This window comes from Phyllobates terribilis, unplaced genomic scaffold, assembly GCF_046119375.1.
Source record: "Phyllobates terribilis strain yellow unplaced genomic scaffold, ASM4611937v1 Scaffold_1__5_contigs__length_1240528914, whole genome shotgun sequence".
NCBI lineage: Eukaryota > Metazoa > Chordata > Amphibia > Anura > Dendrobatidae > Phyllobates > Phyllobates terribilis.
The window spans coordinates 108,976,752-109,003,574 of NW_027362761.1; the positions used below are offsets into that span (position 1 = coordinate 108,976,752).

The 26,823-nt window shown below is 50.9% G+C and overlaps 1 pseudogene; it reads left to right on the forward strand.

The window, feature by feature from the left end:
• Window positions 1-2,046: 2,046 nt before the first annotated feature.
• LOC141156870 (cingulin-like) overlaps window positions 2,047-26,823 on the forward strand; it is a 29,707-nt pseudogene continuing 4,930 nt past the window's right edge.

Below are 26,823 nucleotides of genomic sequence, written 5' to 3' on the forward strand. Positions count from 1 at the left end.
CTACCTCCATAAAATGCTAACAAACAAAGGAGCACACTGCAACGCTAAGTATGCGAACATGAAGTGTTCGGATGTCCCTAAGAGGGGTATTCACATTGGTAGGGTCCTTATATTTTGAGAAACGCCTTTCCGCAGTGTAATGCCAAAATGTCAGAGGGGGTGTGTTCTGGCTGACCATGTTCCTCCCCTTCAGGTGACTGATCACATGACTGTGACATCATCACAGTTCCTGTGCGCACAGAAGGATATATAAATCCTGGTGGTTTTTGAAACAGTGGAGAAGCCTGGTCCCTGTGTCTGGGACACCATTAGCCTTGAGAGGCAAGAGGCCTGGTCCCTGTGTCTGGGACACCATTAGCCTGGAGAGGCAAGAGACTTGGTCCCTGTGTCTGAGACATCATTAGCCTGGAGAGGCAAGAGGCCTGGTCCCTGTGTCTGGGACACCATTAGCCTGGAGAGGCAAGAGGCCTGGTCCCTGTGTCTGGGACACCGTTGGCCCTGGAAGGCACGTGGCCTGGAGACCACGTCTGGTGAGCCTTAAACCACAGTTGTGGCAGAACAGAGCTGAGAGAAGCAGCTAAGACCCGGCAAAGGTAAAAACAGTGCTTTAAAGAATATTGATGTTGTACCTTGCTGTGAAGTCTGTATCTGAAGCCAAGCGGGCATAGCTGCCACTGAAAAGGCTCTAGGATATTACATGTGTAACATTCCTGCTAGCCACTGAGATGGACTATGTTATAAGCAGTTTATGATGTGTAATAAACTGCTGGACTTCATATTACCGGAAAACGTTGCATGTGTGCTTTAATTTACCTGGTGAAGTGAGTGCCCCTCAACATGATCATTAGCGCTACCTTACAATTGGTGGAGAATGCGGGCAACTGCAGCCCGGTTGCAAGGGGTAACGGCACAGGACGACGAATGTGGATGCAAGCATCTTGCTGTGGCTCGGCGGGGCCATGAAGATTAAAGCATCTGGCTGTAACTCGGCGGGGTTACGAAAATTGCCGTCGCACTCAAACCTGGTTTTCTGTGGCTCGGCGGGGCCACGAAGATTAAAGCATCTGGCTGTTACTCGGCGGGGTTACGAAAATTGTCGTCACACTCAAACCTGGTTTGCTGTGGCTTGGTGGGGCCACAAAATTTTTTCCGGGGAGAGCGGTGTGAAGTGCCTATTGTGAACAGCGTACCGCGATGGATATGAATGGAGCAGTATCTCCAGACGGAATGGAGAAGTGGTTGGATGACCGGCTGCAAACGGTCTGCAGCAAAATGGAGTGTCCTGAAGAAATGCAGGAGATGATAAAGAAGGCTGTGAAGGGAGCAGCAAATGAGCCTGAAGCTATTGAACGATTAAAGTGCCTGTTAAAATCGCAGCAGCAGGCATTTGAGAAGTGACAACAGGACTCGCAGCAGGCATTTGAGAAACAACAGCAGGTATTTGAGAAACGACAACAGGACGTGGTACGGGAAGGGCAGGAGCTGTTGGCCCTTTACAGAAAGGTGGCAGCGGTCCGTTCCTTGAGTTCTCCTGTGGCGCAGGTACTATCACAGAGTGCCCAGGGAGGCAGTAAGATATGTTGTGAACTGGGTCCTAAGATTATTGCGTTTTTTTTTGTTAAAGTACCCCCTATAGGTGTGTTTGTCCAAAAGGGGGCATAGTCTCAAAAGAGGGTGGAGCATAGAAAACCAAAATTGGTTACTGGTCGTGGGTTTGTACCGCCTAAAAATGACAATTTGACCGTTGATAACTGGGTAGCTCCAGTAGAAGGGGTTGACATCAAAGCGGGAGGTGACTTGTTGGTCCATAACACCATGGGAAGTGACACAGACCCCACAGCTGATGGTGACACTACGAAAGTAGAAAGAGAGTTCGGTCAGGAGGAGATAGAAGGGGTTAGAAAGTCCCCCTCTCGTCATCGAAGGCGCAAGGGCCACAAAAAAGTTGCTCCTGTAGCCTTTGCTGAAAGGGTAAATAAAGAAAATGCAATGCTGTGTGCCTTTATTCCAAGTGTGGATCCTCCTTTAGAAGCAGAGGAGATCAGGATGGAAGAGGAGGTGACGTTGCCAGTAGCAACCTCCGGTACAGTATCAGACAACAATGAAGATCAGGTGGAAGAGTTGGATGCAGTTCTGCAGATTCGTAACAAGCTGAATAATCTACTGAGACAGAAGGATCAGGAACCGACAGCCCTGAAAGAGGAGGTGGCCAATCATGACCAAGAGCTGGAGCCTATCAGGCAGCAGTATCAGAGTGACGTGCAGCAACTAAGGAAAAACATGGAGAACGTGTCCCCGGACCAGCTGAGCATGGAGTCTGAACGGCAAAAAATAAATCAGGTTGTGAGGAACTTGCAGCGAGAACTGGAGGAAAGCAGCGAGGAAATCAACAAATAGAAAGAAATGTTCCAGAGAAATAAAGAGGAGGTTTTTCAATTGAAGCTTGACAAAGCGGAGTCTGAAGATGAGTTGTGCGAGATGAAAGATCGCTTCTCCCTGGTACAGTTAGAGCTGTAGCAAGTGAAGAAAGGCTCTGTGGATGCGGAAGAAGCAGAGGTCTCAAGAAAGGAAGTGCAGAGATTTCAGGAGCAGGTGAAGCAGCTAATGCAGGAGAAGCAAAGGCTGGATGAGGGTCTACACCAGAGGGATAGGGAGCTATCTGCCTTAAAAGGGGCGCTGCAGGATGAAGTTTCTGGACGTGATCAAGACCTAGAACAACTGCGCGAACAGTTCGACTGGGAGCTGTGTGAATCCAAGAAGGAGTATGGTGAACTCATGAGGGAGCTGCAGCAATTCCAGGACCAAGTAAAGCCTCTAATGCAGGAGAAGGAGCGGCTGGAGTACTCTCTGTACCAGCGAGACCGGGAGCTATCCGCCCTGAAAGAGGCATTAAAAGATGAAGTGTCTAGTCACGACCGTGAAACTGCTGGACTTCATATTACCGAGGCAGAAAAGATACGTGAAAAATTCAATAGAAAACTGCAACAAACTAAGAGAGACTATGAGGATCTCCTCAAGGTTAAGGAAAAACTAGAGGATGATAAGGCGGATGCAGAGCACATGCGCCAAGTGATTGAGACTGCTCTACAGGACACCCGTGATGAGAATGATGATCTCCGCAGAAAGATCTCGGGACTGGAAGCTCAGGTGAAGGAGCTGCAGACGTTCTGTGATGATCTCCAGAGGGCAGAGATGTGCCTTAAGGATAGAATTGGCAGGATGGAAGCTGAGCGGAAAAAGATGGAGGAGTCTATCGGAGAAGGGAGGTATGAAGCAAATGCCTCCTCGAATAATGCGAGCTTGGAAGATTCGGTGGATGTAAGAGCCAAGATCAAGGAGCTCAAGGAGACGCTACAAGCCCATTTGAAGCAAGAGAAGCTTGAGAGACTGGCTGTGGAGAGCCGAGTGGGCGCATTGGAGACAGAGAGGTTTGAGAGAATTCTGGTGATAAAGGAACAGTTGAAGCAGGAAGAGCTTCAGAGATGGGTTGCTGAGAGGCGAGTAGCTGAGCTAGAGGAAGAAGTTGTCGAGTTCAAAGGCCACCTGGCAAAGTACCAATCAGTGAACGAGGCCTCCTTGGAGAAGGAGAAGGGCAAACAAATCCTTTAAACCATGAGAAGGTGGACCTGAGGAGAGCTGAGAGAGTGTTAAAAGAAGATAAGTATAGAATGGAAGTTGTCAAGATGAGAATTCTTGAGTTCATAGCTGTGAGGCAGCTCAGGGGAAGCATACAGGGTGAAGAAGCTGAAAGTCAGTTGTCCCTGAAACCTGAGCCAGATGATTGTCTGGAAACCACTGGTGAGACAGAAAAGTCTCGGTACAAGTGCCTCATAGATGTACCCGAAGATTTGAGAGAAGAATGCACCAGAGAATCAGTGCATGAAGAGTTTAAGAAGTCCGTGGGAGCCTGTAAGGTGTACTCGACCTCAGAAGCTAAACAGCTGGTGGTCCTGTCCACAACCGAAGTCACAGTGAAGAGGGTGGCTATCCTAAGTGACATGCACTGGCGATGTGTTCGCACGAAGCGGTTTGTCTGGTTGAAGATGGAACAAGCCATTAGACAACTGGAGCTTATGAGAAAAGCTCAAAGTCTGTGGGAAGAAGTCATCCGGGTGCCTCATGCTCTGGTAAGAAAGCTCATTGGGAGAAATGGCCGAGCCATGCAGATGATGGTAAAGAAGTCTGGTGTGATGAAAATAAGCAGTCCACGTGATCATAAGGACTGGATACCGGATGAAGACGGCATGGTGTCATTCTCTGCTGTAGGCACAGAAGAAAATCTTGCATATATACTAATGCTGATGGAGTACCGAGTGACCTACCTGCGAGAGGTAGAACAGTTGAATCTCGCCAGATTGCGAATAGAAAGACAGCGTTGTCTGAGCAGCAGAAGATGGCAGCCGTCTATAAATTGTGAGACCAGACAGAGGAAGGGCCCCCTAAATATTAGAACAGCTACAGCAGAAGTTAGAGACCTTTCAGGATGTCCTGAGGGTAGTGGGCGTGGGTTTAGAGGTAGTGAAACCTCCAGTAACTCAGGTCTGAGAGGCCCATGCAAAAAGAAAAAGAGTATGAGACAGTACGGAGTCGGACCTTATATACAAGCGCAAGTGAGTCGCACTGCTGTATTGACTGCTGGGAGCGGGGGAGGTCTGACAAGGTTACGACTAGGAAATGTGACTTGACGAAGTTGGAGACAATGACGGATGGTAGGAACCTAAGGAATGGGCTAATGTTGATCACCAATGTTCCAGGGGCTGAGCAGCGCAAATGTCAAGTACATGGTCTCTGTTAGAACCTTGCTGTTAGGTTTTTTTTCCTTTGCTGGTCACATGACCTTGTTGGCCTATTTAATCCTGCTCCGCCCTTCTGGCTTTGCTGGACTTCATTGTATATCTACTTTCTAGCTAGCCTGTGCTCTGTATCTAACTCTGTTAGTTTGCTTGGTCTACGGACCTCTATGTTCTATCTATTTTGTTTGTTCGTCTGTCTGCTACTATTTCTGTTAGGAGGTGTCCCATATTCCTCCCAGTCCTTAGTACTTGTAGGGATTCCCTCCTCACATCTATAGGTCTCCGTACAGACTAGATTAGGACTTTAGCAGGTCTGATCGCAGGATCAGGTTCCCTGTTACATCGTAGGGATTCAGCTGAGTCTTATAGTAGGGACAGATCTCCTCTCTTTCCTTAGCTTTGGTAGCAGAACATAACAGTAAGTCCAGCCTGCAAATTCTCTAAGGAAAGATTTTTTTTTTTTTTTGTTCCATCATGGTGTCGGTTCAGGATTTGGTAAACACCTGCAGGGACTCTCTCTGGAAGTGGCCGAGCTCCGTCAGCACGTGAGTAACTGTCCTGGAGCATATTTCTTGGAGCCTAAGGTATGTTTGCCGGATTTATTTTTTGGTGAACATCGAGAATTTTTTTCATTTAAAAATGCTTGCTTATTGTATTTTCGTTTGAGACCCAAGTCCTCTGGGGATGAATCCCAGCGCGTAGGGTTCATAATGTCACTTTTGCGCAAAGAGCCTCAGGAGTGGGCCTTTTCTTTGCAACCTAGTGATACATGCTTCAGATCAGTGGATAGTTTTTTTTCTGCTTTAGGACTATTATATGATGATCCTGACCGTGTGGCATCAGCTGAGACTGAGTTGAGACGTTTAAAACAAGGATCAGGTAATGTCGAAAAATATTGTACTCATTTTCGTCGTTGGTCCACTCAAACAGGGTGGAACGATTCTGCTCTGAAAAGTCTATTTCTTGCTGGGCTCAGTGAAAGGGTTAAAGACCTGCTAATTGCTTATCCTACACCTGAGGATTTGCAACAGGCTATGCAATTAGCTATACGGGTGGATAGAAGACTGCGTGCTAGGGTTAATGAGAGCAAATCCTCTGCTATGTCAGTTTCTGGTTATGATAATGTGTGTACTAACAGTGGTGAACCGATGGAGATTGGATCGGTGGCACCTCGCTCTCAAGAAAAAGACCGTCGTTTTTCAGAAGGCTTGTGTTTCTATTGCGGAAAATCTGGTCATTTGATTAAAGGCTGTGAGCTTCGTATGAAGAAAGAAAAAAAAATGGTCAGTCACGCCCGTATTGCCTGTTTAAATTCCAAGGGTATATTTTTAGCTGCTTCCACGATTGCTCAGGAAAAATTAATGGAATTTCGGGTGTTTGTTGATTGCGGGTCTACACTGAATGTAATTGATGGGGGATTCGTGGAAAAACTCAATTTAAAACCTGAACCTTTATCATCCCCCATTGCTGTGGTTTCTGTGGATGGCTCCCCTTTGAAGAATATTACTCTCAAGGTCAGTGAATTTCCTCTCACTATTAATGGTGTTCACCATGAGAAATTGGATTTGGTAGTGTTGAATAACTTGCCTTCTCCAGTAATATTGGGTTTGCCCTGGTTAAAATTTCACAATCCTGTACTGGATTGGTCTACCAGTGAAATTAAATCCTGGAGCCATAAATGTTATGACAAGTGTTGTAACGGGCGTATTGCAGCTTTGGATAGGGGAGAATTGCCTGTTCCTATTCAGGATTTTTGGAGAGTTTTTTCTGAGAAGGAATCGCAGGTTTTGCCTCCCCATAGAGACTATGATTGTTCTATTGAATTTGTCCCTGGAGCGACTCTTCCTAAAAGTCGTTTATTTAACCTTACCATTCCTGAGAGGAAGGCTTTGGAGGAATACATACAGACAAGTTTGGCCGCCGGTCACATTAGGCCCTCTAAGTCTCCTGTGGCGGTTGGATTTTTTTTTGTAAAAAAAAAGGACGGCGGTTTACGTCCTTGTCTGGATTTTCGTGAGATTAACAAAATTACGGTACACAATCCTTACCCACTGCCATTGATTCCTGATCTGTTTAACCAGTTATTGGGGGCCAAGTGGTTCTCTAAAATTGACCTTAAGGGGGCATACAATCTGTTGCGCATGAAGGAGGGTGATGAATGGAAGACTGCTTTTAACACTCCTGTGGGTCATTTTGAGAATCTGGTTATGCCTTTTGGTCTTACTAATGCTCCTGCATTTTTTCAGAATCTGATTAATGACATCCTTAGACCTTTGATCGGTAAAAATGTGGTTGTGTATTTGGATGACATTTTGATTTATTCGCCAGATCTGGAGTCTCATTGGCGGAGCGTGCGTGAGGTATTACAGTTATTAATGGACAATTCGCTTTTTGCTAAGCTGGAGAAATGTGAGTTCGCTGTACAGAGAATTAGTTTTTTGGGCTACATTATCTCCAGCAAAGGTTTTGAGATGGATCCGGTTAAGGTTCAGGCTGTGCAGGAATGGCCTAGGCCTATTGGTTTGAAATCGATACAGAGGTTTTTGGGTTTCGCCAATTACTACAGAAAATTCATAAAAATTTTTTCTAGTATTGTCAAACCTCTGACTGATCTCACCAGGAAAGGTGCTGATGCGGTTCAGTGGTCTTCTGAGGCCATTGAAGCTTTTGTGTATCTCAAGGAGAGGTTCACCTCTGCTCCCATCCTTATGCAGCCTGATGTTACTAGGCCGTTTTTGGTTGAGGTTGATGCTTCCTCTGTGGGGGTTGGCGCAGTATTGTCTCAGGATAACGGGGATGGATTACATCCCTGTGCCTTTTTTTAAAAAAAATTTTCGGAGACTGAACTGAATTACGATATTGGTAATCGGGAATTATTGGCTATTAAACTCGCATTTGAACACTGGCGCCACTTCTTGGAAGGTGCGGAATTTCCCGTTCAGGTTCTTACGGATCATAAAAATCTGATATATCTTGATGCTGCCAAGCGCCTGAATGCCCGTCAGGCTAGGTGGGCACTGTTTTTCTCGCGGTTTAATTTCTCCGTTACTTACATCCCTGGTACTAAGAATGTTAAGGCGGATGCCTTGTCTCGCAGTTTTTCTCCCATAGTCGGTGCTGAGAAAGAGGAAAACATTTTACAAGAAGGTGTTGTGATAGCTGCTTTAGACTCCGTTTTGGAAGATGAGATTCTTAAAGCTCAGGAGAATGCCCCATCTAACACTCCTCATGGGAGGTTGTTTGTGCCTGGGACCTTTAGGAGAGATTTGTTTGTTGAGTGTCACGAATCTCGGTTGGCAGGTCATCCCGGAATCTCTGAGACCAAGAGACTGGTGGGTCGCAGTTTTTGGTGGCCTGGATGGCAGAAGGAAGTCATTAAGTGGGTGCGCCAATGTACTATATGTGCTAGATCTAAGTCCTCACATACTCCTGCTGCGGGGTTGCTTTGTCCTTTGGAGGTCCCCAGTGCTCCTTGGACACATTTGGCTATGGACTTTATAACTGACCTTCCCTCCTCTGAGGGTTTTACTGTCATCTGGGTGGTCGTGGACCGTTTTAGCAAGATGTGTCACTTGGTTCCCTTCGTCAAACTGCCCTGCGCTAAAACTCTCGCTAAGGCCTTTGTCAAGGAAATTGTCAGACTTCATGGCGTTCCTACTGACATTGTTTCTGATAGGGGTCCTCAGTTCGTGGCTCGTTTTTGGCGTGCCTTTTGTGACAGGTTGGGAATTCATTTGTCGTTTTCGTCCGGATATCATCCTGAATCTAATGGCCAGACAGAAAGGAAAAACCAGGATGTTGAGCAGTTCTTGCGTTGTTTTGTGGCAGACAATCAAGAGGGGTGGTCTGAGTTTCTGCCACTTGCCGAATTTGCTCTGAACAATCATACATCTTCTTCTGCTGGTTGTTCGCCTTTTTTTTGTTGTTCTGGGAGACATCCGTCGTTTGGGTCGTTCTCCAAGTTGGGATCTGCCGTGCCTGAGGAGGAGAATTTTTCCGGTGATTTGGAAAGAGTTTGGACGGATGTGCGTGGTAATCTTCAGGAGGCCAACAGAAAATCTAAAGACTACTTTGATAGGAAACGACAGGAGGTTTTGTTCGCTGTTGGTGACATGGTTTGGTTGTCCTCTAGGAATCTGCGGTTGAGGATTCCTTCTAAGAAATTGGGTCCCAAGTTTGTAGGGCCCTTTAAGGTGCTTCAGGTTGTCAACCAATCTGCTGTTAGGTTGGAGGTTCCTACCTCCTGGAGAATTAATCCGGTCTTTCATGTCTCTCTGTTAAAAAAAGCTGTTGTGTCGGATGGTGACGCCTCTGCCTCTGTTCCTCCGGTGGTGGAGGACGGGGAATATGAAATTTCTCGCATCCTTGACTCTAGATGGTATAGAGGTAGTTTGCAGTATCTTGTGGCCTGGAAAGGTTTCGGACCCGAGGATAACTCTTGGGTGAGGTCAGATGATGTTTCCGCGTCCAGACTTATCAGAGCGTTTCACAGGAGATTTCCTGATAAGCCTGGTCCTAGGGGATCCGGAGGATCCTCTTAGAAGGGGGGGTACTGTTAGAACCTTGCTGTTAGGTTTTTTTTCCTTTGCTGGTCACATGACCTTGTTGGCCTATTTAATCCTGCTCCGCCCTTCTGGCTTTGCTGGACTTCATTGTATATCTACTTTCTAGCTAGCCTGTGCTCTGTATCTAACTCTGTTAGTTTGCTTGGTCTACGGACCTCTATGTTCTATCTATTTTGTTTGTTCGTCTGTCTGCTACTATTTCTGTTAGGAGGTGTCCCATATTCCTCCCAGTCCTTAGTACTTGTAGGGATTCCCTCCTCACATCTATAGGTCTCCGTACAGACTAGATTAGGACTTTAGCAGGTCTGATCGCAGGATCAGGTTCCCTGTTACATCGTAGGGATTCAGCTGAGTCTTATAGTAGGGACAGATCTCCTCTCTTTCCTTAGCTTTGGTAGCAGAACATAACAGTCTCTGTATGAACTGTGGGTTATAATGTGATTGTGTATATTATGTGCTCAACCCCACAAGTTTGAACAGGGGGGGGGTATGTAATGCAGCAGCTTGCTGCATTGCCAAAATGTCAGAGGGGGGCTGACCACATACCTCCCCTTCAGGTGACTGATCACATGACTGTGACATCATCACAGGTCCTGTGCGCACAGAAGGATATATAAATCCTGGTGGTTTTTGAAACAGTGGAGAAGCCTGGTCCCTGTGTCTGGGACACCATTAGCCTTGAGAGGCAAGAGGCCTGGTCCCTGTGTCTGGGACACCATTAGCTTGGAGAGGCAAGAGGCCTGGTCCCTGTGTCTGAGACACCATTAGCATGGAGAGGCAAGAGGCCTGGTCCCTGTGTCTGGGACACCATTAGCCTGGAGAGGCAAGAGGCCTGGTCCCTGTGTCTGGGACACCGTTGGCCCTGGAAGGCACGTGGCCTGGAGACCACGTCTGGTGAGCCTTAAACCACAGTTGTGGCAGAATAGAGCTGATAGAAGCAGCTAAGACCCGGCAAAGGTAAAAACGGTGCTTTAAATGAATATTGTTGTTGTACCTTGCTGAAGTCTGTATCTGAAGCCAAGCGGGCATAGCTGCCACTGAAAAGGCTCTAGGATATTACATGTGTAACATTCCTGCTAGCCACTGAGATGGACTATGTTATAAGCAGTTTATGATGTGTAATAAACTGCTGGACTTCATATTACCGGAAAACGTTGCATGTGTGCTTTAATTGACCCGGTGAAGTGAGTGCCCCTCAACATGATCATTAGCGCTACCTTACAGCAGATTCCAGGTACACATGAATTGGCCAATTTATGTGCTAAGATTTCTCATTTATTTCTATTTTCTAGAGCAGTAATGCTATTCAAATTTCATATATTTCATGTTCGCATACTTAGCGCTGCAGTGTGCTGCTTTGTTTGTTAGTATTTTATGGAGATAGCGACTCCTAGTAAGCACCTGTTCACACCTATTTCTTGTATTGGAAGTGCTGTCAGTTTTTTTCTTTTTTTTTTTTTTCTGTTTCTATGTTTAACAAGCAAGGCTAGGCAGACAGCTGTGCGCTGATATTAATAGCCAGGGAAGAGATCAAGGATCCTGGCCCCCTCCGAGGCTAATAATATCAGCTCTCAGCAGCCCCAGAACTGGCGCATCCATAAGATAGCCTCTGCTCTTCCCACTTGCCCTAGTGCGGTGGCAAGTGGGGTAATAAGGTTGGGGTTCATGTCAGCCTTGTATTGGCAGTTGACATGAAGCCCAGGTTAGTAATGGAGGGTGTCTACAAGAGGCACCCATCACTAACCCTGTAGTGAAGTTTTTGAAATAAAGGCACGGCCAGAATTATTATTATTATTTATTATTATAGCACCATTCATTCCATGGCGCATTACATGTGAAAGGGATATACATAGCACAAACAATTACAATAAATTTTGAACAATACAAGTCGGTGACTGGTACAGGAGGAGTGAGGACCCTGCCCGCAAGGGCTCATAATCTACAGGGGATGGGTGAGGATACAGTAGGTGAGGGTAGAGCTGGTCGTGCAGCGAATGGTGGAGCGAGGGTTACTGCAGTTTGTAGGCTTGTCGGAAGAGGTGGGTCTTCAGGATCCTTTTGAAGGTTTCCATGGTAGGCGAGAGTCTGATGTGTTGGGGTAGAGAGTTCCAGAGTAGGCGGGATGCACGGGAGAAGTCTTGTATGCAATTGTGGGAAGAGGAGATAAGAGGGGAGTAGAGAAGGAGATCTTGTGAGGATTGGAGGATGCGTGTAGGTAAGTGTAGCACCCCGAGGACTCGGCTGCTACAGGGGTATTGCACCTCAAACCAGAGGTGTGGTATTCCACTCCCGGGTAAGGATGGAGTGTGGGACCGAGCTCAGTTAGTTGCATGCACTACACTCATCCCATTTCCGGGGGACAGAACAACGGTACTCCCACCAGATAGATGTGCAGGTACGACAGCGTCTGTCCCTGGCTGGAGTGGGAGGGGGGGAGGAACATCCCAGTAGTGTAGGAGCAGTCAGGGGAGGGACTCTGGGCATAGGAAGGAGCCCATTGGGTGCTAGTCACCTGGGCTCGGGTGTCAGAGGGAGTATAAGAGGTGGGCACCATCTTCAGACAGGGTCCTGTTCAGAGGAGGGTCTGTTCAGAGAGGAGCTCAGCCAGAGAGGGCTGAGGGGGAGCTGTGGCTCCGTCTGGGCCCAGCTCCAGAGCCAGGCCTGAAGCACAGAGAGGAGGAACAGAAACACCAAGAAAGGCCCAGAGACGTAAGAATAGAGGGAACCCTGAGATCCCACAAGAGAACAAGTTAACGGGTGAAGGGTTGGCAGAAGAGGGTACCGGATCCCAAACTGGTAGAGGCTAAACATCCTTAGCCAGGAACCGGAGGTCGTGGACAAGTTTTGGCGCGACCCCTCACCATATCCACCAGGAAGGCAAACCACGCATAGGGTCAGGGAAGCCGGGAAAGGTTTCGCCACCAAAAGACCCGAGGGAGCCGGACAAAGGTGGGTCCCTGGTGAGGACGGCCCGTAGGAAGGAATAGAGGGGAGCTTGGGACCACGCTCTGGAACTGCCTGGGGGTTGGCCGAGTCCCGCAACTGGTGGACGCAGCACGGCTCGGGTGGTCACTCTTGGCCGAAGTGACCGGAGCAACACCTGTGAGTAAAAGCCTTGAAACTGCACCACACGTCTCTGAGCTTCCTTGCTGCACCATCACTACCACTATCTTCCACATCTGCTGCCCTGAGGCCATACCCCTCCCATTGGGGGTTCTACCAGCTACGCTGCACAACCTTACCACCGGCCTCAGCGGTCTGCCCTGCAGCGGCGGCTTCATAGCCGCATTCAACGGGTGGCGTAGTCGAACATTCTAACATCTACTGCTAAAGACTGCCGCTCAGTTTGACTCCCTGGGCACGGACCGGGTCACCGCCACGAGACTACTACCCCCATCTGATCCGGCTCCGGGTAAGCCCCCGTGCGCGCGATGCCGCACGACACAGCAGGCCCAGGGGCGCGTCAACCTTTGGCGTAGTCGGCAGGATTACGTGCCCGCAACCACCGGGTACTGCGTGCCTGAAGAAAAGTTCATATTTACCGTAAAAAGGAGTCTCCCACCAATTCCAGAGGGTTCCCGCCATCGGACGCCATCTCGGTTCGTTTCCCGCCGTTTGCCCGCCATCTGCAGCCTTTTCCCACCATCCACGGAGTTTCCCGCCATAAGGAGACGATTCCCGCCATCTGAGACGATTTCCCGCCCTGGCAGAGCGGACTCCATTATGGGCGTGCCAGAGGGTGGCAAGGGGCTACCTCCCATCGTGGGCCAGGTCCAGGAATGGCGCCAAAAGCGGAAACCGCCCCCACCAGCAGAGACTGCAATGATAGAAATGTCCATCAGTGTGAGAGGGCTGCCCCTGGAACTGACAATCACTAAGTTGCCCCGGGACCACCCTCAATGGGGGCGGATACAGAACAAAACCAAGAAGATGGGTGCGGCCTGGAGGAGTCTGGACAGATCGCACCCGGAGATGGAGGAAGAGTCAATCAGCACCGACCCTGTGGTCCGGAACCTGTTGCAGGCTGCCACCCCAGAAGGCCTGGTGGAGATCCTGGCACAGCTCCCCAGAAATCGGGAGCGTGCACAGACCGCGCTGGAGGCCTTGGCCCGGAAGATGGCCCGAGTGCAGCAAGAAGCACTGGCCGAGTGGAGGAGAGAGATGGTCCAGCAGGCTGGAACCCGCCAGCAGAGGATGCCACCCGCAACGTGGAGCGTGTCTGCCCCTGAGGATGGTGCAGGAGGAACGGAGGCCGGAGACGACGCCGCGGAGGGAGCCGCAGAGATGGAAGCAGGTAATGGGGACGTCATCACCCCGAGCCCCGTAGCCGCAAGCCTGCCCCAGCTCCCCGTCGCAGAGCCCGAAGTTCCACTTACCGCGCCCGTTGCCGCACCGCCGCTGCTTCCAACTAGGCCTCAAGCGGCAGGAGCCGCGGTCGTGCCCTCTGTTACGCCACGCCCCTTGACCCTGAGCGCGGCAAAAGAGGAAGTGCCCCCGGCCTGGTCGCAGGGCCGAGTACCCCCCGGGCGCCGCAGTCCCCACAGCGCCCTCTACCTCCACAGCGCCACCGTCCTGGTCGCAAGGCCGAGTACCCCCGGGCGCCGCCGTCTCCACAGTACCCTTCACCTTCAGAGTGCCACCGGCCTGGTCGCAAGGCCTGGTGAATCTGGGCGCCGCTGCCCCTTCGGTGCCCTCAACTTCCACAATGCTGCCCCTGGGCGAAGATCTGTTTGCGCAGCATACTAGCCCGGACGGGCTGCCTTTCGTTTGGCCACCGGAGTACGTCAACCCCCGACTCCGGAAGGAATGGCCTCTGTGTGAGCCTCTGATCCCGGCTCCGGCACCCGCCAAAATTGTTCCGCTCCCGCTGGAGGAGGCCCAATTTGCATGGGACCCCACCGGTGAAAACCTCATGGGGTTCACCCAAGAGACACGGGCGGCCGCAGCCCAACGTGAGGAGTGTTGCCGACAACAACTGGAAGTCTTTCAGAGGGAACGGCGAGAGAGGCGGGTCCGCGAGGAGCGGCTGCAGGTCCAAAGCGCGGAGCAGAAAAGCCGGACCTGACGAAACCGCCGTGCGGCCCACGGTCCCCGCGCCACCGGGACTGTAATAAAGTTTCAAATGGAGCACGGCTGGGGCTTTATCCGGGATCACAGAACCCCCGGCGATGTCTTTGTTACCCGCAGGGATGTTGAGAGCCACCTGCCGGAGGGACACCGAGGACGTGACCTCTACCCGGGTGATGAGGTTACCTTCACCCGGCACCAGTGTGCCAAAGGACCATACGCCCTTCACGTGCACCGGTTGACGGAGGAGGAGTTGCGGTATGAGGAAGATCAAGAGGACCCGGACGGGTCTGAAGACTACCCTCAGGAGGAGCCAAGGAGAGGATACCGCTACTGAAGGGAAGTAGCATAAGCCAGGAACTGTATATAGTTACCCGTAGGGGTACCTAAGTTGTTGCTAATTGGAGTGTGGTCCCCGTTGGGACTAGTGTGGAACTGTTTAAAGGAACTGTTTCCTGTGTGCCCCTATCCCTTACTAGGCTGAGGACTGTGAGCAGCCATTCCCCTATTCCCCACTGGCCGAGGACTGAGAGCGGCCATACCCTGTAAATAGTTGCGCTTCCTAAAGCGCCCCCTTCTGGTTTTATAAAGAACTGTTTTTCTCTAGTGACTGTTGCACTTACCTGGTCACAAGTTGCACGGTGGCCAGGGATCACGGACGTATTAGTCAAGAATGTTTTATATGAAAAGGTTTTATATTATGCTAAAAAAAAAAAGGTTGATATATTTTATATGTAAGTGCACTTTAAAAAAAAAAAATTTTGTATGTTTTGTTTTATTCTTTTACAGCCCGAGGACGTGCTGTGGTTTACCAGGGGGGAATGTAGCACCCTGAGGACTCGGCTGCTACAGGGGTATTGCACCTCAAACCAGAGGTGTGGTATTCCACTCCCGGGTAAGGATGGAGTGTGGGACCGAGCTCAGTTAGTTGCATGCACTACACTCATCCCATTTCCGGGGGACAGAACAACGGTACTCCCACCAGATAGATGTGCAGGTACGACAGCGTCTGTCCCTGGCTGGAGTGGGAGGGGGGGAGGAACATCCCAGTAGTGTAGGAGCAGTCAGGGGAGGGACTCTGGGCATAGGAAGGAGCCCATTGGGTGCTAGTCACCTGGGCTCGGGTGTCAGAGGGAGTATAAGAGGTGGGCACCATCTTCAGACAGGGTCCTGTTCAGAGGAGGGTCTGTTCAGAGAGGAGCTCAGCCAGAGAGGGCTGAGGGGGAGCTGTGGCTCCGTCTGGGCCCAGCTCCAGAGCCAGGCCTGAAGCACAGAGAGGAGGAACAGAAACACCAAGAAAGGCCCAGAGACGTAAGAATAGAGGGAACCCTGAGATCCCACAAGAGAACAAGTTAACGGGTGAAGGGTTGGCAGAAGAGGGTACCGGATCCCAAACTGGTAGAGGCTAAACATCCTTAGCCAGGAACCGGAGGTCGTGGACAAGTTTTGGCGCGACCCCTCACCATATCCACCAGGAAGGCAAACCACGCATAGGGTCAGGGAAGCCGGGAAAGGTTTCGCCACCAAAAGACCCGAGGGAGCCGGACAAAGGTGGGTCCCTGGTGAGGACGGCCCGTAGGAAGGAATAGAGGGGAGCTTGGGACCACGCTCTGGAACTGCCTGGGGGTTGGCCGAGTCCCGCACCTGGTGGACGCAGCACGGCTCGGGTGGTCACTCTTGGCCGAAGTGACCGGAGCAACACCTGTGAGTAAAAGCCTTGAAACTGCACCACACGTCTCTGAGCTTCCTTGCTGCACCATCACTACCACTATCTTCCACATCTGCTGCCCTGAGGCCATACCCCTCCCGTTGCCCTGCAGCGGCGGCTTCATAGCCGCATTCAACGGGTGGCGTAGTCGAACATTCTAACATCTACTGCTAAAGACTGCCGCTCAGTTTGACTCCCTGGGCACGGACCGGGTCACCGCCACGAGACTACTACCCCCATCTGATCCGGCTCCGGGTAAGCCCCCGTGCGCGCGATGCCGCACGACACAGCAGGCCCAGGGGCGCGTCATAAGTACCGGGAGACTAGGTCACAGATGTATGGAGGAGACAGGTTGTGGATGGTTTTGTATGCCATGGGTAGGGTTTTGAACTTGAGTCTCTGGGCAATGGGGAGCCAGTGAAGGGATTGACAGAGAGGAGAGGCCGGGGAATAGCGGGGGGACAGGTGGATTAGTTGGGCAGCAGAGTTTAGGTTAGATTGGAGGGGTGAGAGAGTGGTAGAAGGGAGGCCACAGAGCAAGAGGTTGCAGTAGTCGAGGCGGGAGATGATGAGGGCGTGCACTAATGTTTTTGCAGATTCGTGGTTGAGAAATGTGCGGATCCGGGAGATATTTTTAAGTTGGAGTCGGCAGGAAGTGGAAAGGGCTTATGTGGTTTAAAGGAGAGGTTAGAGTCCAGGGTTACCCCGAGGCAGCGGGCTTGCAGGACTGGGGAGAGTGGGCAGCCATTGACTTTGATTGATAGGTCAGTTGAGGGGGTTGAGTGAGACGGTGGAAAGATGATGAATTCAGTTTTGTCCATGTTAAGTTTTAGAAATCAATCAGAGAAGAAGGATGAGATAGCGGACAGACATTGTGGGATTTTGGTTAGTAGGGAAGAGATATTGGGTCCAGAGAGGTAGATCTGTGTGTCATTGTTGCGCCCTGCTGCGCATTGGTGCCACAGAACCCAGAAGGGTGCATGGATGGACTTCTCCACAAGAGGCCCTCACACATTCACACACCTCCACCCTACCACCTCAGACCAGCAGAGGGAGCCCTGTTAGGGACATATATAGGGAGGGTGGAGCCAGGCAGCTCAGTTTGTGTTTAGTGTTCAGAGAGGGACACAGCTCAGAGTTGAGCAGAGAGCGTGCTGACGCTCAGAGAGCAGCGAAGAGGCAGCATGCTGGCTGCCGTGCTTAGGCGAGGCCCCAGCGTCCAGGGAGAGTGATCTCCAAAGAGAAGGCCCTACCACCAGGTCAGCAGGTGCAAAGAGAGACAGTCACCAAGCTTGGCCTAGCTCCAGGCAGGTCAGAAGCTCAGAGAGTAAGCCACGGATCAGGAGGCCCTATACCCGCTCACTGGGGAGAGTCCAAAAGTGCGCCCTTCGCCTGGAGTACCCTGGACTGTGCCTGCAGCATCACCAGTAAAGGTACTGAAGCTTACCCCCATGTGAGTGTCCGTCTTTCCTCCGGGACCGTCCTGCTGTCTCTCCCCTGCACCACCATCCATTACACCCCACGCTGCCCTGGAGCTAGCTCTACCTGTGGAGAGCCACACCATCCCTGCTGCCATATCACCAGCTCCAGAGGACTGCTCCGCAGCGGCGGCTCCCCTTAGCCGCATTCCACAGGTGGCGTCACGAACACTTATAATCCCCTATAAATAGTTTCCCCTTTTTACTGACCGCCCTGGGTCACGGACCGGGCCAGCCACCGTGATATCCCCCAAGCAACCAGAGGCCCGGCTGCTGAGTACCCCACGGCCCAGGGGGCGCGTCAGCCTTGGCGTCACGAACAGGATTCCATGCCCGTTGCCACCGGGTACTGTGCGCCTTAAAAGACTGTAATACTCACTGTGGTGAAGGTTTCCCGCCATTCCCGAGATTTCCTGCCATTGTCCGCCATCTTCCTGTCGCCGCGTGGGAAGAAGAGGGGCGTAACCGCGGGAATCGGAGAGGCGTAACCGCTGGAAGCGCGCGAAGCCCAGGACACGCCCCACGCCTGACGTCGAACCAGGAAGCGTGAAGTCCTGGAAGGAGCCCAGAGGACGCTCTGACGTCAGACGCGAGCAACGCAAGGTCCTGGAAGAAGATCGTCGCCCGCGGAGCTGCGGCCTACCTGTTAAAGAAAGTGAATAAGGTAGGCTCCGGTTCACTAGGGGGGCGCAACCATGGCCGACGACCAGCAAGCCGCCGGAGTACCGGTTAACGCTCCTGATACCCAACCTGAGCCCGGCGCTGCACAGGCCGGAGTGGCCACTCCACCAGCGGGGTTCAAGACGCCGTTGATACCCATGGCCCTGCCGTATATCCCTGGAGCGAAGTGGCTCCCCCAGTATAATGGCAAACCGGACATCCTGTCCGGATTCAAGAGAAAAATATGCGGTGTGTTAGACATGTATTCTATGACCGGTAAACAGAGAGCCGCTGTTGTGCTGGGACAATTGACTGGTGCCGCAGAGCGGGAAGTTGAAACCTGGCCAGCCGCAGACCAGGAATCGGTATCCATCATCTTTAAGAGACTGCAAACTGTGTTTGAAAACCGCACTGAGACAGATCTCCGGATGAGGTTCTATCACTGTGTCCAGAAACCTGAGGACAGTATCCGGGACTACGCCTGGCGCTTACAGGAAGCCCTGCGGGCCCTGAAACAGGTTAGTCCAGCCAGCATACAAAATGAAAATAAAATGCTGACGGAACAGTTCATCCGGGGGTTGAGGTCCCAGGAAGAGAGCAGAACTGTACGGTGGTGGGCCTTAGACCATCCAGATGCCACCTTTGAGACCCTTAAGGACATGGCCATAAAGGGTCTGCAGCCCCTGGAAACAACAGATACTGCTATCCAACGTTACCAGGGTGGGGCCACCCCAGTGCCCGCAGCACCCACCGCTCCTTCATTAACGGCTAAAACAAAGATGCAAACAGTGCTTCCTAGTGAGCTGGACAGCCTGTGCTCTGAAGTGCGCCAGTTAAGTAAAACCCTGGCCACTGTCCTGAGCACCCTGCAGCTACAGCCGGAGCCTGAGCCGGAAGGAAGGATCCTACTCGCCGACAGCCCTGAGGATGTCCCCTGGATGAGGAGAAGGAGGAAGACAACGCCACCCCGTAGGAGGACAATGCCACCCCGGAGGAGGACGACGCCGCCCCGTGGTAGGACCAACGACCAACGTCACCCTCTTGGAGAATTCATCTGCTACCGCTGCCAGAAGGCAGGCCACACAGTGCGAAACTGTCCTTTAAATTAGCAAACCCTGGGGCCGAGGGCCGACACCCAGGAGTAGATCAACCAGGACCATCAAACTGGTACCATCGGTTCATGGGAGGAAGACCTTTCCTGTCCATTGTGCTGGATGGCATCGCGACACCTGCCCCGCTGGACACTGGATCTCAGGTAACCATCTGTCACGCTGTCTCGGCGTTCAGGAGGTCAGGAGCCTATGCTGACCCTACACTGAGGCCCTGCCTAATCCCTCTACCTGGAGGTACTGTTGATGGTACAGAGGTCCAGGCCGCCAGCGTAAACCTACCTCCTGAGAATCCCTGAACCTCAGTAATCTAGTCCTGAGAAGGACCCCGATCACAACAATTGGGGACAGGACCGTATATGCCAAACACAGTACAAGACGAACGAGACAGTACAAGGGGCAAACCAAAAACCACCTTGCATACAAAAAACTTACACCACCACAACGGAGGGAACACCAATGGGTAAGGGGATAAAGAATAAAGCGAGAAAGGGAAAAAAACACACCGAGTACACTTCGCTCCTAACTCCACAATACCACGTATCCCTCTGATAGTCTGCATGAAAAGCTTTCACCGACAACTACCCTATCAGAACGGCAGGTATTTGAAGGAGTCCCAATACTGCAGAGTTAACTGCAGCTGGGCGAGGCTGGGCCTCGTCTAGCACAGAGAGAGAGAATTAACTCCCTCCCTGCCGAAAAACACCAAGCACCAAAAACTCAGCTGCGAGAAGTCAGGCTGTGTAATCGCGACGATCTTCGTGGCGACACACCCGTGACAGTACCCCCCCTTCTACGAGGGGCCTCCGGACCCTCAGGGCCAGGTTTATCCGGGTGAGTCGTGTGGAAGGAACCCACATCCTCTCCTCAGGACCATACCCCTTCCAATGAACCAGGTACTGAAGGGACCGGCGATTAAAACGTGAATCGATGACCTTCGATACCTGAAACTCCAAGTTACCATTGACCACCACAGGAGGAGGAGGTAAAGGTGACGGTATCACCGGCGCCACATTCCTTTTAAGCAAAGATCTGTGGAGCACGTTGTGAATTTTAAAAGTAGAGGGGAGGTCAAGACGAAATGCCACCGGATTACTTATAGAGCAGATCCTATACGGCCTGATGAACATGGGACCCAGTTTCCAGGAGGGAACCTTAAGTTTGATATTCTTGGTAGACAACCATACACAATCGTTCACACTTAGGTCCGGACCAGACACTCTTTTCCTATCAGCCATACGTTTGTATCGGTTCCCCATAGAACTTAGATTATACAGCAACCCTTTCCATATCGAAGCGAGTGATGACGAAAATTGTTCCTCCTCAGGAACCCCCGAAGAGCCCCCCCTACTGAAAGTACAAAACTGGGGGTGAAAACCATATGCCCCAAAAAACGGGGACTTACCAGTGGACTCACTCCGCCTATTATTAAGAGCAAACTCCGCCAGAGGTAAGAAAGAAGCCCAGTCCTCCTGGTTCTCTGACACAAAACACCGGAGATATGTCTCCAAACTCTGGTTCAGACGTTCCGTCTGACCATTGGTCTGAGGATGAAAAGCCAAAGAAAACGATAAATGCATCCCCCGCCGTGTACAAAATGCCCTCCAGAATTTGGACACAAACTGAGACCCCCGATCAGACACCACATCAGAGGGTACACCGTGAAGCCTTACAATCTCCCCAATGAACACCTGCGCAAGAGTTTTAGCATTAGGAAGAGCAGGAAGAGCGATAAAATGTGCCATCTTGCTGAACCTGTCCACTACAACGAGTATGACCGTTTTACCCGAAGATGGCGGGAGATCCGTAATAAAGTCCATAGACAGATGAGTCCAAGGACGCTCCGGGATCTTCAAAGGTAAGAGAGCCCCAGATGGACGGGTACATGGGGTCTTAGAGCGCGCACAAACCCCACAGGACGCAACAAAAGTTCCCACCTCCCTATGTAAATTAGGCCACCAAAACCGACGCGAAAGGAGATCCACAGTTGCTTTACTCCCTGGGTGTCCTGCCAAAGCTGAGTTATGGTGTGCCTCGATCACCTTTTGTCGCAACTGATCTGGAACAAACAGTCTCCCAGGAGGTCCAACAGGGGCGTCCCCCTGAGCCTCCAATACTTCCTCCTCAAGCTCAGAGAATACTGCCGACACCACCACCCTCTCCTGAAGGATAGGAACTGGGTCATCCGTATTCCCGGCCCCAGGGAAACTACGATATAAGGCATCCGCCTTTACATTTTTTGATCCAGGACGATATGTGACGACAAAATTAAACCTGGTAAAAAACAATGACCACCTAGCTTGTCTGGGATTCAGACGTTTTGCGGACTCCAGATATAGCAGGTTCTTGTGATCGGTGATGACGGTGACCGGATGGATAGCCCCCTCCAAAAAATGGCGCCACTCCTCAAAAGCTAACTTAATGGCCAAGAGTTCCCTATTGCTGACATCGTAATTCCTCTCAGCGGACGACAATTTTTTAGAGAAAAAAGCACACGGAAGCCATTTACCAGGAGACGAACCTTGTGATAATACTGCCCCTACCCCTACCTCAGAAGCGTCTACCTCTACAATGAATGGCTGTGACGCATCAGGTTGAATGAGTATGGGTGCCGAGGCAAAACATTTTTTCAAGGAGGAGAAAGCTTGACAAGCCTTGTCAGACCACCTAGAAAAATCCATCCCTTTTTTTGTCATGTCTGTGAGAGGTTTAACCATGGACGAGAAATTACGAATGAATTTCCGGTAATAATTAGCAAACCCCAGAAAACGTTGTAGTGCCTTAAGATTCTCTGGCAGATCCCACTCAAGAACTGCCCACACTTTCCCAGGGTCCATACGAAAACCAGACGCTGACACCAGGAAGCCTAGTAACTGAAGTTCCTGAATGGCGAACACACACTTTTCCCACTTGGCGTACTGTTTATTATCCCGCAAGATCTGTAACACCTGCCTAACATGCTCCTGATGAGACACAAGATCAGGCGAGTAAATTAAGATGTCATCCAGATAAATAACAACAAACTGACCCACCAGGCAGCGAAAAATGTCATTAACAAAGTGTTGGAACACCGCCGGGGCATTAGTCAGACCAAATGGCATGACAAGGTTCTCATAATGTCCCTCCGGAGTGTTAAAAGCATCTTCCACTCATCCCCCTCCTTCACCTAATCAGATTGTACGCCCCCCTGAGATCCAATTTAGAGAACCATTTGGCGCCCACGATCTGATTGAAGGGACCGTAATCCGATTAAGTTCACGGAAATCCAGGCAATGGCGTAGGCCACCATCTTTCTTCTTCACAAAGAAGAACCCCGCGGCCACCGGGGAAGATGAAGGTCTAATATGCCCCTTAGCTAGACTCTCTGAAATATAATCCTTCATGGCCTGCCTCTCCGGACCAGACAAATTATACAACCTAGATTTAGGTAACTTGACCCCAGGAAGCAGTTTTACCGAACAGTCATACACGCGATGAGGAGGTAGTTCCTGACACCCTCTTTCCGAGAACACATCCTCAAAGTCAGCCAGAAATGGGGGTAAGACCCTAGGAGCGACCGTACCGATGACCATATTCATGCAGTTTTTTTTACAGAATTCACTCCATTGGCTTATCTCTCTAGATTGCCAATTAATAACCGGGTTATGCTTAGTTAACCAAGGAAGGCCCAACACAATAGGAGTGGGAAGACCCTCCAACACGTAACAAGACAACAGTTCTTTATGTATCGCCCCCACCTGAAGATTTATGTTATGCACCGCTTGCGAAAAACTTCCCTGACCGAGAGGCCTGGCGTCGATCGAGAATATGGGGATGGGTTTAGCCAACACACTCAATCGCATACCTTGAACCCGAGCAAACCGAGTGTCCACCAGATTAGCCCCGGCCCCACTATCCAGAAGAACAGATAACCTCTCAGTTCTCGTACCCACCACCACCTCCGCCGGTACAAGAAACTGAGACGAACCTAGGGACGAAATACCTACTCCCAGATTGCCATCCACCACACAACCTGGGATCAATAGTTTTCTGACGACTCTTTGCTCTGCGAAGGACGGGAAGGACACCCCACAATAAAATGTCCCTTTCTCCCGCAGAAGAAACACCTTCCTGTCTTGTGGCGCACCGCCGGTCCCCTCCCCCGAAAGGATGTCCCTCCTAACTGCATAGGCTCCTCTGGACTGACCAGGGGAACCTCCATATAAGGGACCCTTGTAGAAGGTGGAGTCATCACAGGGGGTGGAGTTATCCCGCACCTCTCCCGAAGCCGTCTGTCAATGCGAATAGCAAGGGCCATAGCGGCTTCCAGCGACGCGGGAGAGTCATACTGTGCCAACATATCCTTTAATTTGTCAGTTAAACCTTGACAAAACTGGCTCCGAAGAGCCGGGTCATTCCACTGGGTGTCCGTGGCCCACCTACGGAACTCTAAACAGAATTCCTCCGCTGGACGATCTCCCTGCTGGATCCTACGTAACTTAGATTCAGCAAGGGAGATCCGATCCGGGTCATCATATACAAGACCCAGAGCAGAGAAAAACCCATCCACTGTCCGGAGAGCCCGGGGGAAGAGAGAACGCCCAAGATTGGGGATCCCTTTGAAGGAGCGAGATGACTATTCCCACCCTTTGTTCTTCACTCCCAGATGACCGAGGCCGCAGCCGAAAGTACAACTTACATGCCTCCCGGAAAACAAAAAACTTGTCCCGTCCCCCCCGTGAATCTGTCAGGGAGAGCTACTTTGGGTTCTGATCCGGCTTGCTCCAGGGGATACAAAACCTTGGACTTAACGTCCGCCAGCTCCAAGGACAAACTCTGCAACTGCCGAGCTATATTGGCTACTGGATCCATGGTGGCTGGAGAGAATCTTTTAGTGGGTCGGTGAAAATGTCACGCTGTCTCGGCGTTCAGGAGGTCAGGAGCCTATGCTGACCCTACACTGAGGCCCTGCCTAATCCCTCTACCTGGAGGTACTGTTGATGGTACAGAGGTCCAGGCCCCCAGCGTAAACCTACCTCCTGAGAATCCCTGAACCTTAGTAATCTAGTCCTGAGAAGGACCCCGATCACAACAATTGGGGACAGGACCGTATATGCCAAACACAGTACAAGACGAACGAGACAGTACAAGGGGCAAACCAAAAACCACCTTGCATACAAAAACTTACACCACCACAACGGAGGGAACACCAACGGGTAAGGGGATAAAGAATAAAGCAAGGAAGGGAAAAAACCACACCGAGTACACTTCACTCCTAACGCCACAATACCACGTATCCCTCTGATAGTCTGCATGAAAAGCTTTCACCGACAACTACCCTATCAGAACGGCAGGTATTTGAAGGAGTCCCAATACTGCAGAATTAACTGCAGCTGGGCAAGGCTGGGCCTCGTCTAGCACAGAGAGAGAGAATTAACTCCCTCCCTGCCGAAAAACACCAAGCACCAAAAACTCAGCTGCGAGAAGTCAGGCTGTGTAATCGCGACGATCTTCGTGGCGACACACCCTTGACACCATCATGCCCGATGTCCTCTACAAAAGGTTCTGGTCCATAGACGAACTTCACCTGCCAGCTCCAAACCTTTCCGTGTATGCCTCCAATGGCCTTCCCCTTAACCTAGTCGGGGTTAAGGATGTGGCAGTAAAGATGGGAAGAGTGGAACTGAAGGACCAGGGACTAATTGTAGTAGAGACTAATCCTGATGATACAGACTTGTACATGATACTTGGTACTAATGTTGTTGGTAACTGTTTGGGATAAGTGTTATTCTTGCTTCAACAGATGGCTGACACTGCCAAGCCAGGGCAGAGGAGGGTGCTCCAGAAAGAGATCCGAGCCCTTATGTACCAGCAACAGGTAAAGCTGTCATGTGGTGAAATTAGTAATGTACGGGTGACAGACCCGATACCCATTGTGATTCCCATGATGAGTGAAATGCTGATTTAGTGTAGAGCAGCAATAGGTCTAAGAGGACAGAACTACCAGGCGGTAGTAGAGCCCATTATTTCGGAGCACAGACCTACACTCTTAACTGCCAGAGGGGTGGTTGATGTACGCAATGGGAGGGTGCCCGTACGCCTCCTAAACTATGGAGAGGATGAAGTCAAATTACCACGATATGGCACTGTTGCCAGATTGTACACTGTAAATAACAACGCTATCCACACAGTGGAGTCCTTAACCTCACCAGACAGAGTGGAGGATAACGACTCGGAAACCCAGGTGGGGGATTGGTGTCAACAGCTTGATGTTGGGACTGACGCCACTCCTGTCCATCAGAAACAGGGTGTACACAGGGTGGTTCAGGAATACGAGGGAGTATTCAGCAAACACTCACTTGATTTTGGGAGGATTAAAGGGGTACAACACCATATCCCCACAGGTGACCATCCACCCATCAAAGAACGTTACAGGCCCATACCACCACCACACTACCAGAAAGCGAAAGAAATGCTGCATGACATGAAGAAGGCAGGGGTAATAAGAGATAGCTGTAGCCCCTGGGCAGCTCCCCTGGTCCTGGTCAGGAAAAAGGATGGAAGCATGAGGATGTGTGTAGATTACAGACAGGTAAATCGCATAACACATAAAGATGCATACCCTTTGCCCCGTATAGAGGAATCCCTGGCTGCATTAAAGTCTGCAAATTACTTCTCTACCCTTGACCTCACTAGTGGGTACTGGCAAGTAGCAGTTGCTGAGGAGGACAGGGAGAAGACGGCCTTCACTACCCCGATGGGACTCTGCGAGTTCAACAGTATGCCGTTCGGACTCTGCAACGCCCCTGGAACATTCCAGAGATTGATGGAGTGCTGTTTGGGACACCGTAACTTCGAGACCGTGCTGCTATACCTGGATGACGTGATAGTGTACTCCAAGACGTATGAGGACCATTTGAAGCACCTGGCGGAGGTATTTGAGTCGTTGTCCCGGTATGGGATGAAATTGAAGCCTTCCAAGTGCCACCTGCTCAAACGGAAGGTTCAGTACCTGGGGCACATCGTCGGTCCAGAAGGAGTAGCACCAGACCCGGAGAAGGTCACTGCCATCCAGAAATGGCCGGAGCCGAAGAATCTCAAGAAGGTACCTGTGACTGGTCGGGTATTACCGGAGATTTGTGAAGGACTACACCAAGAAGGCAGCGCCTTTGCAAGATCTCCTGGTAGGACAGTCCGACAGAGGCAAGAACCCCCCCTTCCAGTGGGGTAAAGAGCAGGCTGAGTCCTTTGCAGTGATGAAGGAGATCCTGACCGGCGAAGAAATCCTGGCCTACCCTGACTACAGCCAACCTTTCCTGCTGTACACTGATGCCAGCAACGAGGGATTGGGAGCTGTGTTGAGTCAGAAGCAGTATGGCAAAGAGAAGGTGATCGCCTATGCTAGCAGGAAGCTTCGTCCGACCGAGAGAAATCCAGAAAACTGTAGCTCCTTCAAGTTGGAGC